General features: G+C 46.5%; 1 long non-coding RNA gene across 2 annotated transcripts; it reads left to right on the top strand.

The window, feature by feature from the left end:
- Positions 1 to 2,862: 2,862 nt before the first annotated feature.
- On the top strand, positions 2,863 to 14,329 carry LOC134426769 (uncharacterized). 2 transcript variants are annotated; one of them, XR_010030037.1, is made up of 3 exons: positions 2,863 to 2,985; positions 8,422 to 8,617; positions 12,524 to 14,329. It is a non-coding gene; the product is annotated as an uncharacterized LOC134426769 (long non-coding RNA). The 2 variants fall into 2 exon arrangements; XR_010030038.1 differs by lacking the exon at positions 12,524 to 14,329 and adding an exon at positions 9,583 to 9,613.
- The last annotated feature ends 1,105 nt before the right edge of the window (positions 14,330 to 15,434 follow it).

The raw sequence follows: 15,434 nt of genomic DNA, 5'->3' as shown, positions 1-15,434 counted from the left end.
GTTTGCCCAGAGAAGCTGTGGCTGCTCCATCCCTGGAGATGTCCAAGGCCAGGCTGGATGGGGCTTGGAACAACCTGGGATAGTGGAAGGTGTCCCTGCCCATGGCAGGGGGATGGAATAATGAGATAATGAGATGGTCTTTTAAGGTCCCTTCCAACCCAAACCATTTTGGGATTCATGACCTGGTATCCCATCCAAATCTTGCAGGACAGAGTGGAGAGGGTTGGCCCACAGCCAGCAGCATCCTGAGCCCTCCTCCTCTGCACACCCAGCAATAAAATGGACCATGAAAGTTTATCAGCCATGAAGCAAATGTCTGTTTACATCTGTTTATTATGCATTTATTTGTGGTCTGAAACCCTCCTCCTAATGCCTTGGTCTTGACAGTCACTGTCTGTGCTGAGACCCTGCACTGACCAGTGCAGGCCTGGGGATTGGGAGGTGTTTTTGGAATCAGCCTGAAGGGAAAGGACATAAAGGACCAGCTGAGTAACACTCAAGTCCATGGTACCATGAGGTACCAGGCATCCTCCATCTGATTTGAGGCACTGGGTGAGGACTCCTCAGCCCGGCAAGAGGAGCCCCTCACATGGCACAAATCCAGGCCAAAGGGCCCCTCTGGATAAAAATAACCCTTGAAAAGGGGGAAACATAAACAGAAGGAAATGCAAGCTGTGAGAAGAGTAAAAAGAATCTCAAATGCCAAAAATGAAGGGAATTGGGTACCTTTGCAGCCCCTTTGGGTGAGATCCCAGCCCAGGGATGAGCAGCTGCAGCTGAGGAGCTCCAGAGCTGGAGCAGTTCTGGCTCCTAAGAAAGGAAGATGGATGTTTCCTCCCCATAGGTAAAGAGATGATTCCTTACAGGGTGTGGCAAAAGCTGATGCAGTTTTGGGCAAATACCTAAATCCAAAATATGTCAAAAAGGAGTAAACCTGTATGAGCAAACAAAGGCAGATTTTTGTCACTTCTTGCTGGAAAACACACACCCAAAGAGGCAGTGAGGACAGCTGGTGGCATCACTCCCTGGGAAGACAAACCCAGCAAACCCTGGCAAATTGTCCCTGGGGGAAGGAGTTAGAGACCCAGACAAGTCTGGCCTGCTGCTGAGCTGTGCTGGGCCAGGCTGGAGCAGGGTCAGAGCTCAGCAGAAGGAGATCCAAGCCCTGAGCAGCGTTTTCCTTCCCAGGCTCAGACACACGCTCCACTGTGGGACACTTCTCTTTGCTCAGTGCAGAAGAGATCAAAAATAATGAACTGCTTGCACACTCCCTGCATATGCAGACCTGTATTTACATATGGAAATTAAATCCTTGGGTAGGCAAAGCCAAGCACAGCCAGTGGATTTACACCAGGCTCCTTACTGAAGTGTCTCCACAGTGCCAAGGCTCGTGGGCTGAGCCACAGCATGTCCTCGAGCGGCCGATGGCAGGGAAGTGTTTGAGGATGCTCTTGACCACTGTGTCACTGTGGTTACCCCTGCAGCAAGGCCAGCTCTGTGCTCCTCAGAGTGGGGATTGGACCCAAAACCCTTCATATGTAACGAGAGTTCTGCGTCCTGTTTAAAGGACAGCGCTGCCTATTAAGCAATTTACTCATTTCTAATTAAAATTATTCAGTATAGCAGGTTTTGCTCTTGCAGCTGAGTGCTCACAACTGGCCACAGGCTCAGCAGGAGGAAAAGAGCTTCAAACACCCATCCTCTGCAAGGATGGCAGTAAAAAACTACAGGGAGAAAGAGACAGACCCCAAAATGTGAACTGTCCCTTTAATTTCTGTCAAGGCTAAAGCCCACAGACTACAAAAACAACATTTTAATTTAAATTCCGATTCCACATTCATTCATGGGAGCTGGCTCCAAGCGGGGATTTCATTAAAGGCTTTAATAGATTTTATAGGACTTGTCAGATCCGGAAAGGTTATGGAGCAAATGCATTTTCTCTGCTTCCAGAATTTCAACAACGGCTCGGTAAACAAATTTACCATGAAAATGCAAAGAGTCCAACCTTGTACAGACAAGGAGAAATGAACTTCATCTGAGTGACTTAAAGGCATCAAGATTCACTCTCTGTCCCTTCCCAACTTGCTTCCCTCTGCTCTTTTCCCTTGGCATGCTGTGCAGCCTAAAACTGATTTCTTTCTTTTTTGGTGGAAAACCAGAAAAGGAAAAACATCATTTTCCATGGATCACACTTGGATTCAGAGCTATTAATAAATAATGGCAGTTTCAGCAGCAGTGCAGGGATGAGGGGCTTAGAGGTCTCATACTCAAGATCAGCTCAGACCTTGAACAAGTGATTGACTCAGGACAGGAGTTATGCAATGAGACACTGTTTTTGCAGAAATCCCACGGTGCTGGAGGACAGATGTGCTTCAGGGGGTGAAGGTGGTGTGGCTGGGAGAGTGAGCAGACGGGAGAGTTTACAACAGCTTTGCTCCTGACCCATCAAGAGCTTCATGAGCCTCAGGATCTTCCCAACCAGCCCTTCCATTCAGCCAGAGAATTAACCTGATTTTGGCTGAACAGCCATAAATGCACAAGTTCTGACAAAATATTTTTTCCAGAGTCTTTTCCACCTGCATTTTAGCTTCTAACAAATCAGGCTTGAAGGCAGCTCCTGATGTCAGGAAAGACACCCCAAGGGCAGATGTCCCACCCTGGGGACACGGTGCCATCGGCCGCAGGGCCCATGCTGGGGTGGCTGCACTCACCAGTCAGTGGTGGGATGTGTGGGGCATCACTGGTGAGAGCCAAACTGCAGGAATCAAAGGCTGATGCCTTGGCAACCGAGTCGTGGCAATGCTGAATAAAGTGAAGAAAAGGCCTCTTGTTTTTGGATGAGCTCTGTAAACAGAGATGAATGTCAGAGGAGATTTCGCCTGAGCATCTTTCAGAGGCTGTATAGTGGCATCACAGAGAGAAATCCGCTTGGAGAAAATTATAGCTAATGCAAACCTCCAACCAAAACCTTTTTTCCCTTAGACGGTAAGACAAGTTGATGACTTTATTATTATTATTATTACGATGATTATTTTCCCTCCTTATGACTTTGCAATTTGAGATTGACAGGTCCTAACACAGCTGCTCTGGATGCTTTCCCAGCTCCACAAAGAGAGAGGCAGAGTGAAAAGCAGCCGGGCGGTTCAAGAGGCGCTGGCGGGGCGGGAGTGGGACCCAGCAGCTCCAGCACAGAGACCCCATGGATGTGGGACCCTGTGCTGAGAGGTGCTGAACATCTGGGAGTCCCTTTCACTGGGAACAGGCACTGCAGGTGGCTGGGATGTGGCTGGTAGCTATGCTGTAATTATAGGAAGCTGGGGAGAGAAGCAGATTTAAATCAAATGACTAGTGAGTTAAAGCAGGAGAATTCCTGTGTAATTTATGGTGCATTAAATAGCCTAAATATTCTCTCCTCATGAGTTACTCTAATAGCTAATAGCTCTCATTTCAAGGCAGCATTTTCTGTGATTCACCTTAATCTAGATTTTTCTTCCTAGCTGGCAAGTGCCACAGTGACATTTCCTCCTCCAATGAGGGGTATTTTCTTCAAATGATCCAAATTCCTTAGGACACCAGCTTGCTAAACTCCAGTTGCATTGATCAAGAGTGAAACTTTAAAAAAATTCACCAAATTAAGTCTCAAAAGCACCTCAGGAACATTTATGGCTGTACCTGGGAGACATGTAGGGATGGATGGATGGATGGATGGATGGATGGATGGATGGATGGATGGATGGATGGATGGATGGATGGATGGATGGATGGATGGATGGATGTGGCCTCAGGGTCCTACAGACACACCTGGGACACACTGTTATTTGTCACTGACTGTTATTTGTGAGGTGTCAAACAGCCTGGATGGAGTTTCTGAAGCCTCATCTATCCCAGCTCAAGAAGGGGTCACAAATGATGCAGTCACATACAAGGCAGTGAAAGCCATGGTACATCAGCCCAGCAGAGCAGAAAGTCTGAGAGGAGACTGACAAGAAAACCTCTGGATATCCAATCTCCTTTTTGACCAGGGTTCAAAGTTAACTCAGGATGTTGGAGCCTTGCCCAGCCAAGCTTTGAAAACCTCCAAGGATGGAAATGACAAAATCTCTCTTCCCACACAACTCTTGCTAAAACCCTGTCTCCTTTACCAGGAGCCACTTTGCCCTCTTGGCAGTGAGGCACCAGTTTGTACCACAATTTTTGGACTGCTGTGCTGTGTGATTTGCTGGGAGCTTCCCCCCTTCACATCCCCACGCACACTTGCAGAAGTTTCCCATGCAGATAGCTGGAAGCAGGAGCATGAACAGAAAATTCTCTCAACCCATTCATCAAAGCCTTCAAAGTGACCTGAGTCCAGCCAGGGCTCTGAGCTGACCCAAAAACCCAGAGCCAGCAGGCTCCAAGAGCCAGGAAAATCCTACCCAGAAATCACAAAGAAATAGGAAAATCTTTTCCCTGCTGCCATCTACAGCTGGGAGTGCGGCAGGAGGCTGGGCCGGGAGCCAGGGGAAGGCAGGGAACGGAAAGGCTGAACCCCAGCGTCTATCCCAGCTCTTCCAGCCAAGGCTCCTCCACCAGCTCCCGGGAAGCTGCTGCCATCTACTGATGTGAGGGCACAGTGATCAACAGGCAGGACGGAAATAACTCCGTGGCACACGAGCGACACGCACCCCAGAGACTGGAACGGGAGAGTGAGTCTCCACCCTAAAAATCTTCTCCATCAGAGGAGATCCAAAGCCAGCCTCAAGCCTGATGTCCTGCTCAGCGGTTTCTCCCTGCCTGAAGTGAGAGAACAAAGGCTGGGAACCCCTCAGGCACCTCCATGGGGCTTCTTTGAGCTGGGTTTTCCAGCACTAATTTGTCGCTGCTAAAAGTCCTTCCCTGCTGTGAGGAGCGCCCTGAACCCCAGTGACCCTGGAGCCCATCACCACACTGCGCCACTCCAACGTGATTTTAGTGTCCACAGGGATTTTCTCCAAAGTCCTGGTGGAATAGAGCTCTGCCATGCCAAAACACTGGGAACGAGACATGCACGTTGAGGGCTGGGTGTCCAGGAAGATGCCTGCCCTTCCCCTTTCCTCCCAAAAACTCACCCAGAACTGAAAGCCCTTACAGGGTGTTTTTGAAGCAGGTTGGTCTTCACCTCCCTGCCCTGGTCTCCTGGTCAGATGTGATGAAATGAAGGAACAAGGTGCTCTCAGTGCCATCCCCTCAACTCTGAACACTGCTCTGCAAGCTCCAGATGGGATTTCAGTGCTGCTCCTCCTCCAGGAGTGCTGACATTTTTAGTCTCCTGCATATCCTCTTCCAGAAGTAGCTGATGGCAAAAGGAAGCATCCCTGCATCTGTGCCTCCCTGGGCACCACGCAGAGCCTCTGCAGGAGGAAAGGAGACAGGAGCAGAATGGCTGAGTAACTTCCTGGCTTAGAGCCAAAAAATCCCATTCTGTATCATCTTGGGCTTCCTCTGCATGGTTGAGCTGCACATTCATCCTCCCCAGGCAGCTTTTGGATCTGCTGCTTCTCCTTCCCTGCGCAGCTTGGGTGGTGGGTTGGATGGAGAGGGTGCCTTCTCCATTCAAGAGAGGGGAGAGAGGAAATCAAACCACACCAAAGAGGCCAGGGCAGAGCTGTTCCAGCCAAGGGGGACACACAGACCTCAGGTGACCAAGGATTTGCAGGAGCCAGAGGATTTGCATCTGCAGGAGCAGGAGCCAGAGCAAGCAGTGGCTTCCCAAAGGAGCTGGCCCTCAGGTCAGAATTGTCCTAAAACTGGCAACAGGGCTCATGCTGGAGAGCTCAAAGGGATCCAACCTAATGCAAGAGGGGTTTAAGAGAATAAATAAATAATAAATAGTATATTCAATAATATACTATTATATATTAATAAATTACTCTGTAATCTAGTAATATATAAATTAACATATTAATTTATATTAATAAATCAATAAATTAATTTATATTAATAATTAATTACTCTGAAGTTAGTTTTGGCTTGGGGATGCACAAGGAAAGAGAGCAGGACAGGCCCCACCCAGGAAAGAAGTGTGGAGATTCAACCAAACAGGGGAGTGATAGATCTTGTGGGTTAATAAAGCAGGGGGAATACACAGGGGTCTGTGCTCCAGGGGAAATGAGGTCAGGCTCTGTCAATGCATCCCTCAGCAAGCAAAGGCAACTCCAAAGTGCCTCAGACTCACTCAGGAAGGTTTCCAAGGACTAAAAGGACCCTCTCAGTTCGTCCCTCTCCTTCAATGCAGGCTTTGTAGTGCTGCCACTTCCAGGACAGGCAATATTCCTTCCTGCTCTGCCTTCCTGCAGCCTCAGGGCTGCAACAGAGCCAGGTTTGTTGGAAGGCACAAAGGGACCACAGAGCATCTCCCCCAGGTGCTGGGCTGAGCACATCCCTCCTCCAGCTGCCCCCTCCCCAGCCCTGCTCTGCCACACTCAGCGTAAAACACCAATTTCACAGTACCAGCCTAAACATCAGCTCAATTTAGCCTGTCAGACAGTAGCACCCAGATCTGTGCTCTGCCCACACTCCTGAGCCCACCCTGGAGCATCCCCTGGGCTACACAGGGACTCTGCCACCCCAGGGTCACCCCAGTGCTGCTCCCACCAGGGGACAGACAGGGAATGAGGGAGCAGAGGGGTGTGAACACCCATTTCCAGCAGTGCCAGAAGGATTTTGCCAAGTGAAACCACTTCCCTCCATGAAACAGCTGTGTTGCAGACAACTTTTATGAAAAATCCTTTCCTTAGGATTTTTCCTCCTGAGAAGCTGAGAGGCCTCAGGAACAAAATGTAAACAGTGGTTATCTGTTGCTGTGGAATGCAACAGGTGGATCTTTGATTAGCTCATTTTAGATGTTTGTAATTAATGGCCAATCACAGCCCATCTTGCTGAGACAGAGAGCCAAGCCACAAACCTTTGTTATCATTCTTTGCTATTCTATTCTTAGTTAACCTTCTGATGAAATCCTTTCTTCTATTCTTTTAGTATAGTTTTAATGTAATATATATCATAAAATAATAAATCAAGCCTTCTGAAACATGGAGTCAGATCCTCATCTCTTCTCTCATCCTCGGACTCCTGTGAACACGGTCACACAGCTGAGAAGGCACCAGGACAGCATGGCTTTCCCAAGGAGTAAAAATTCCAAAAGCCAATATATTGAGAGGAAACTCACTGTGGTGCAGAGCCTCAGCAGGTAGTGAAGCTTTCCCAGCATCATCCCAGCAGCAAACTAAATTATCATGTCTGACATTTCCCCTGCCCCCACAAAGGCCAAAATAATTCCTTTGCTCTGGATACAGATCAGTTGGCAAACAAGCTTTCAGACACAATTATTTTGCCCTGAGAGGATTCTGCAGCTGCTCCTCTTTTTCTTGAGATCAATACCTAAAGGATAATCCTGCAGATTATCCTACAGTTTGGTGCTGTTAGCTCAAGCTCCCTTGTTTGCTTTATTTCCTTTAAGAATTACAACTCCTTCTGGTTGGGGGAGGGAAGTGTTTTTATATTCTCTATTGCCACAAATGAGACCTGACATCATAAATAGTCTATCGTTGCTTGGAGATGAATTTTGTTGACTTTTTAGTTAAATTGAAACCTTTTCTGAGCACATACTGATTTCAGGTGGTGAGTCATTCCTTCCCAAAAGAGCAGAGCAAACAATAGCAACTACTTAAACAAAAACAGAGCAGATTTACTTCCAAATCTAGCACCTATATTCTTTTAAAGCAAATCAAATCTGTGGGAGTTTATTCCCCTGCAAGGTCCCACAGGCCCAAGGCAGCAGAGATCAGAAATCTGTTCAGTGCTTTGGAGGGTTATTTTTATTTGTTTTGAACAGTTCTGAACATCCAGAATAGCAACTCTTGACTATTTGTGGCTGAAAAGTTCCCCAGGTGTAAACTTGAAGAGATGGGAGAATTTCTCTGCTAATCCTAGGACAAATACAATGTTCCTAAAATAAAGTTTTACCTCAGAATAAGTGCTTTAGAGTATTTGTTTTCTGTCCAGTAAATCAGATTAATTAAGCTCCACAGTATATCATCATCCCAGCTGTGGGACGAAGGAATCTTTAAAACCTGAGTGACTTCTGAGGGATTGCTGGAGCTCCCATAGTGATGGGACAAGGAGCAACAGCTTCAAACCATGCGAGAGTTGATTTAAATTAGATGTAAGGAAGGAATTCTTCCTTGTGAGGGTTCTGGGGTGCTGGCACAGGGTGCCCAGATAAGCTGTGGCTGCCCCTGGATCCCTGGCAGTGTCCAAGGCCAGGTTATACAGAGCTTGGAGCAGCCTGATCTATGGAAGGTGTCCCTGCCCATGGCAGGGCTTTGGAATGAGATGATCCTTAGGGTTTCTTCCAACCCAAACCATTCTAGGATTCCATGATCTTGTGGTTCTGTGCTTCCACAGGTGGTGTGTGAGCAGAGGAGATGCCATGGGAAGCAGTACAGGAGATGCCAGCCCTGGGATGCGACACACAGATGGACACTTTTCCTTCCTGGGTTTCCAAAAAACCTTCAAAACCTGATTTTTGTCAACAAAATTTGCTCAGTTGCATCCGCCCAACTGTGATGTTCACTCTTGGAAGAACGGAGCCTTTTCTCTGGTAAGAATTTATGTTTTGAAGCTGCAGCAATGAAGAGAATTTTTCACTGATCTCTGTGTTGGATAATTTCTAAAGTTGCATCAGGTCTGACCCTTGAGGGATCCTTGTCCCACCAAGCATTTCCAGCCATGTTCTGCAATGCCTCACAAATTTGTTTTTGGAGCTCCCTGCAAGGCATAAAGAAATAAAAGGGATCTTTGGGTATGAAAGCTGCCAGGCAGAGGAGGCGACAGCCCCACAAGGTGGCAGAGCTCCATCGCTCATCTGAGGCACCAAACGCTGATGCTTGAGCCTTCCCACCTCCCTAAAACGGGAATAAATCAGGATTAAATCTGCTCGGAAAACAGGAGCAACAGCTCGCGGGGGTTTGGGCACAGGTGAACAGAACAGGAAAAAAAACTCCTATTTTTTTAATTTTTATTTTTTTACTATTATTATTTTTGTCTGCACTGAGTGCACTGAGGTTTCTGAGAGGTTTGCTGGGAGGTATTAGGAAGTTCTTAACCTGCTCGAGGGAATTGCAAACTGGGAAAGAAAATGGAAAGTCTCAAGCAGGGAAATGTTGTTTTTGTAAATTTTAACAGTGCTACAGAAGTGAATAGGGGGAATAATTGGGATTTCAGGTTTTCAGATTTCTTTCCAAGCTGTTAGAAATGGGAAATTTCTTCCTGTCTTATCTGTACCCGCCCCACTCCAGCTCAGTTAAACAACTGGCAATAAACTGGTTATAAATACATTTCAGCAGGAGACTAACAGTTAGTTTTTAAGCTTTGGAAAAATTATATTTTTATATATATATATATATATATATGTTTGTATTCGTACTTATATTTATATTTTAATATATATTTGTATTTATATTATATTATATTATATTATTTTATATTATATTATTTTTATATTTTTATATTTTTATATTATATTATATTTTATAACAAATATAATATATTTTAATTTTTTTTAAGGAAAAAATAAAGAAAGGAGAAAGAACCAGCAAGAAAAAAATAAACAGCTTTATCTTGTCGTAGATCTTGATCAGTTGAGGAAAAAGGATAAAATAACAACACAAAATTCAGCTTTCAGCCCTGCTGTCAGCATTGTTCCAGGCTGGGCAGAGACAAATTCGGTTTAGTTTGGGTGGAGCAGCACCTTCCTGTGCTTTCCAGTGGTGCCCTTGGGCTCAGAGCAGACTCTGCTTTTCCTCCCTGCAATCCATTTACTCTCCTCAGGGCTTGAGTTTCCCTCCCCACAGCTGGGCTTGGAGCCAACTCTGGCTGCAAATCAGGACACAAACCCTGGGATGGGTCTGCAGAGAAGAGGGGTGAACCCCAGCCAGACCAGCAAAGGGACAAATGGGAGATCTGGTGCTCCCTGTGGAAATCAGAGAGATGTGATCCTCAAACAGAATTCTCTCTGAAGTGAGGGGAAGCTTTTTCACCAGAGGAAATTGCTCTCAAAGAAAAGGCATAATTTGCTAAAGCAAAATTAAACCTCCTGTCACTCAAATACCCAAATCAGCAGCCTGACAAAACAGTTACTGTAGCAACAGGTGGGAAAAAACACCACAGAAAATTCAGATATCCCCCTACCCTCCAAAAATTTTTGAGGAAGAAACAGTTTCTAATTGCACAGAGCATCACACAGATGTGCTCAGCCACTGTGGGCTGGGGTTTGTGCTGGGATGCTGCAGAGCCCGGGCAGAGCTCACAGTTGGTTACTGCAAACCCTTCCTCTTCACCAGCCTGAGAAAGCTGGGAAACCCTGGCTGGTGTGTGAGGAACTTCCTTTGCTTTCTAGGAGGAGGAGGAGGCCTTTGAGCAGTGTGAGTTCTCCAGGAAAGGGAAGGAAAAGTTTCCAAAAAATCTAATTTCTAACAGACAGATTTGGCCCATGGGGCCAAAGAGACCTAAGTTCATTTGCCCACAGCCCTGTGCAGCGAATTTCCAAGGAGTTTTCAATAAAATGGTGTTTCCAGGAGGATTAATGAGACCTTGAGCAGCGCAGTCAGGTGCAAAGCCGCCAAAACCAAATGTACTCCATGACCCATGAGCCTCAGTTCCCTGGGCTGCCAGAGCCCCAGGGCTCCTCTCAGATCAGCCCACAGCTACATGGTGAGAGAACAGACACAAAAATCACAATTTTTACAGCCAGAGTGGCCTCTACAATCCACCTGATGCCTGCCTTTCCCTTAATTCTTCAATTATTGGCCATAACTGTATTTCTGCTGGAGAAGAACCACCAGCCTGGGGGTGCCTGGTGGCTGAGGAGGCTGCTGCTGTCAGGACAAGCATGAGGGGCTCTGCAGACCCCAAACTCTGCAGGTCCCCCCAGCACCACCAGGACTTTGCTCCTGCACCTCTGCAACCTGCCCATCCTCCATGCCGAGCATCACCCTCGCCCTGGAGCTCCAGACCCCAAAGGATGGGCTGCAATAAGGGCATGTTTGCTGCTGGCCAGTGAAACTAAAACAGAACAACCTCTGCAAACATCACACCTCTCCACAGAGACCCAGACAAACCAAACAGAGCTCTGCCTTTTCATAACAGCAGCCTTTGCCTGGTCAGGAGGCAATTACTGCCTCCACAGATGCCTCTGCCCCCCATTTGTGGGTATTTTTATCTTGACAAGAGCCAGAACTTTCCTGTGAGCCCCATCCTGTGCTGTCTGCTCTGGAGGGCTCATCCATCCTGCCTTATTTCATATTTTGCTTTTATGCCTTTTCCTTAACAAAGCAGCTTTTAATTCTGATTCTGGTGCTTCCAGTTCTCAGTAACAGCACAAAATGGACATTACAGTCCCCTCCGGTTTATTTAAATGTGTTCTTTTTATTAACCTTCATCATGACTGTCTGAGCTGAAATGCTAACATTTGGCAGAAAAAAAGCAGTGGAAATGGTTTGGGCAGCTCTCTTAGGTAGGGCAGTAGAGAGGTGCTTAATTAAGGGAAGAGTTATTTCATGGCTGAAAATATTCTCTTTGCTGATTTGTTTTGTTCTTCCAGGTCTTTCTGCTGGCTCCAACAACCCCTCTATAATCCTATAGACTGGCAAAGCCCCATCAGCACCCATTAAATAGTATTTCATTAGTGTTTCACTTCTCCCCCTCTCTGCACCACTTTATGGAGTCATCAAAAATTTTTTAAAAATCCCTCCAAACAATTTTTTAATTTTCTCTTTTTTCCAAAACTGCCGCTTCCAGCCTGTGATTCTGGCTAATTTATAACACACCATTGCAGAACAACACTGAATTATAGGGAAAGACCATGGGAAGCTTTGACACCATCAGTGTTTGGAGGAATTAATGGGAGCAGACTGTTAAATGTGATTATTTTCCTCTGTCTTTCCTTAGGGTGCTGATCACTAGAGCACAAGTGCCACGTGCATTAATTAATTGAAACAACACATTTACATGATTAGGGATTAACTCCTGTGCTTCTCCATTGACTAATTAGTGTATCTATAGATCTATTTAGAAAGAGAATACCTTGGGGAAGGCAGGAGCCTTCAGAGTTTATTTCATATAAACTGGCTGTCAAATTCAGGGATTAGAAAAATGCTCGCTTCTCCCTTCCCTCCCCTGACACCTCATATTTGCTTCTTTCATTTCTCTTGACTCTCATGTGGCATCTACCACAAGTTTTACCAAGAAAACACTGCTGAGGCTTTTTTCCCTCATTCTGGTCCCAAGTTTCCTGTTGGTTGTCATCCTGGGCTGCTCATGGGCTCCAACTGTCAACACACTCTGCTGGAAAAGAATATTCAACACTGGGGGTTTCAGCCTGATGGATTCATTAACTTTCCCTTCTCCTTCAGCTCTCTGTGCTCAGGGATTCTCCATTCCACCCCCACATTTCATCACTGGGTGACCAGTCCCCATTTAATTTTCTTTTTCCTGTTGTAGGACACAGGACAAGACAAGAAGGGGTGAAGCTGCCCGCCTCAGGAAGCAGCACAGGGCTTTGTAAAATTCTGTAGCTACAGGCTCTAAAATCCTCCATCCCTGGCAGAAAACTGCACAGAATATTGACTTTTAACACCAACTAATCCTGATTGCACAATAACTTCCCACCACTGCTCAGAGAAGAGGCTTTGCTTTCCCCATTCTCCCAAAGAGGCTTTTAGGGACCTTCCTGATGGCTGAAAGGCAGCACTTCAAGGTACAAGAAGCAGTAAAAAAACACCAAAAAAAACCACCCTTCTGTCCCTACAGCCTCACTTGTATTCATTTAAGTGAATCTTGGCCAAAATCTTGACAAAATAATCACTTTTACCATCACCTCAACCCAGAAGCAGCTCTGCTCCCTTCCAGGGCTGCCTGGGTAGAGGCTGAGGAGGGGCAGGGAGAGTGAATTCATTAATTACCTGTTCCTGATCAGAGCTCATTTCTTTCCCCAGCTCCAATAGTGGAGCTCCCTCTGCCCAGGGCAGGATGAGGAAGAGGAGGCTGAGTTCTCTCCTCCTGCTGAGCTGAACACAGCAAACTTTGGGATTAAATCTCCTCTCCTTTACCCCTCTATGGGCCTTTTGGTTTGAAGTGGAGGGAAATCCTTGCTGGGTTTTTTCTGCGGCATAAATATACAATATATTCATGTTATCCCTGCAGATCTTCATTCTCCATATCCTCATTAACACACTCACAAGAAGACCACTACATCCACGTACTTTATTGATGCTGCATTGCCATAAATCCTGCTTTAATACACAGATGCAGGTTTTACACCTTTCTGCATCCTTTTAGATGCAGAAAGGACCAGGACTGGTTTTCTGTGTCTGATTCCAGGATCCCACCCCAGGTGGTGTGGGGATCAAAACCACCTCCCACTGCTGAAATGTGTCCTCAATGGGAAATTTAAACAGAAACAGAAACGGCAGCCCTGTCTTTGGTCAAGATGAGGTTGTGGGAAAACCTCCTGGAGGGGCTTCCATGGGAATATTGTGATGCTACAGAACTGACACTGCAGCCACTGTCCCTCCAGCTCCCCCCCAGCACCAGGCAAATGTCATTTCAGCACCAGGGAAAGTAATTTCAGCACCAGGGAAAGCAATTTCAGCACCAGGGAAAGCAATTTCAGCACCAGGGAATGCCATTTCAGCACCAGGGAATGCCATTTCAGCACCAGGGAAAGTCATTTCAGCACCAGCACCTGCCAGGGTGTGACAGATCTCCCAAACCAATTCAAGATGCTGTCTCCCAGGACCTCATTCCACCTGTGCAAGCAGCAGCAGGGCCAGCAGCAGGGCTGAGCCTCATTATCTCTGTGCTTGGCCCCAGCCTTGGGGGGAGCGTGGTTCTGGGGTGTCACTGCCCCTCAGAGCCCGGGAATGAGCTTTGCCCCGGAGGCTCAGCAGCACACATTGTATTTTAGTGGTTCACACGGCTTCCCTCATTGAAGGCTCATGAACTCGGTTTGGAAACCCGGGAAAAGCACAGGGCTCGCTGCTGGGAGAAATGCTTTATTCTAACCAGAAAGGAATTCCACAATTATCACAAAATGAAATCCCAAAGGAGCATTAACAGTCACTCCTGCTCAGTGCCCCCTGCTCATCACCTTTAGATGTCTGAGTGTACAGCAGGTACCAACAATACCAGTTTACCACCCAATGCACAGACCAAAGCTCCCACTGCAAACTGCCTTCAAGAGAAGCAATATCTGCCTCCACAGCTCTAGAGCTGCTATAAAGCAAGATATTTCTCCTTTTGTGTAATTTCTGTAATGTCTTGGGTTCCTTAAGTATCTGAAATAAAAAATTCCTGAAAAAAAATATGCTGTGCCTCCATAAGTACGTGCTGGATTTTAGGCTCAAATTCCAGTTTTCTGCTCTCCAGCACCAAATGTATTATTCTATTTTATTCACACTAACGCCCACAAAGACAACAGGAATTAAAACAAGCCAAATGCTTCTTTATCTTTCCTTAAACTCATTTTGAATTTTAATCTCTGCTAAATAAGCTTTTGATGGATGAAATAATTTAAAACAATGCTTTGACTCAAAGCGACAAAGAAATCATGCAATTGAACATCAAAATTACAATTCTTCCCTCTTGATTTTGACAGGTTTTTGAGCGAGTAACACATTAGCTTACAATTAGGAGGTTCAAGAAGCTCACTCTATTTTTTTTTTTTTATTATTCCCTGTGTACAGAAAGGAAAAGGAGGATAAAAAAAGCCACTTGGCACTCCATTAGCAGCCGGTCCTTGACTTTGTTTTAATGAGCAGAGCTGGTGGCTGCGGTGACGCACGCTGCTCAAAGTCTGTCCCCGCAAGCCCAGAGCTGCTCGTGTGTTTACAGTGACACCACTGATGGAGCTGCCGGTCCTTGGGGTGTGTGCAGAGGGCTCCCACACCGGGAAATAAATATTTCCCAGCCAAAAAATTAGCGCTGACTCATGGGACTAAATTTAGGCGGGTGCCGCATCTGGCTGGAGGGCAGAGGTGGCCAAACAAAGCAGAGTTAAAAGGGGATTCACAGCAAGAAACACAGCACTGGGATTTATTCTGGTGAGGCTGGACACGGTTGGAAGGTGGGCAAGTTGCAGACGAAGTTGGAACTGAATTATCTTTGTGTCCCTTCCAAGGCAAACCCTTCCAGGGCTGTATCAGTAAGGGAGGAGCTCTGCTGGAATGCAGCAGCCAAGGAGATCCAGGCTGCTCTCTCAGCTCCGTGTGGCTGCTGTGAGAAAACACTGAGCTGGAAAGATGAAGACGGATGAGCAAGAGCAGCAAAACAGGAGGTGATGGGAGGAGGAGCTGTGAGCAGGCTGTGGTCCCCCTGCTGCTGTCCCCTGATGCTGTGTCCTTCCCTGTGCCAGGAGTGCT

The sequence above is a fragment of the Melospiza melodia genome, chromosome 19, assembly GCF_035770615.1.
Source record: "Melospiza melodia melodia isolate bMelMel2 chromosome 19, bMelMel2.pri, whole genome shotgun sequence".
Taxonomy (NCBI): Eukaryota; Metazoa; Chordata; class Aves; order Passeriformes; family Passerellidae; genus Melospiza; species Melospiza melodia.
The sequence above is the reverse complement of the archived record's forward strand: the minus strand, read 5'-3'. Positions and strand labels throughout refer to the sequence as shown.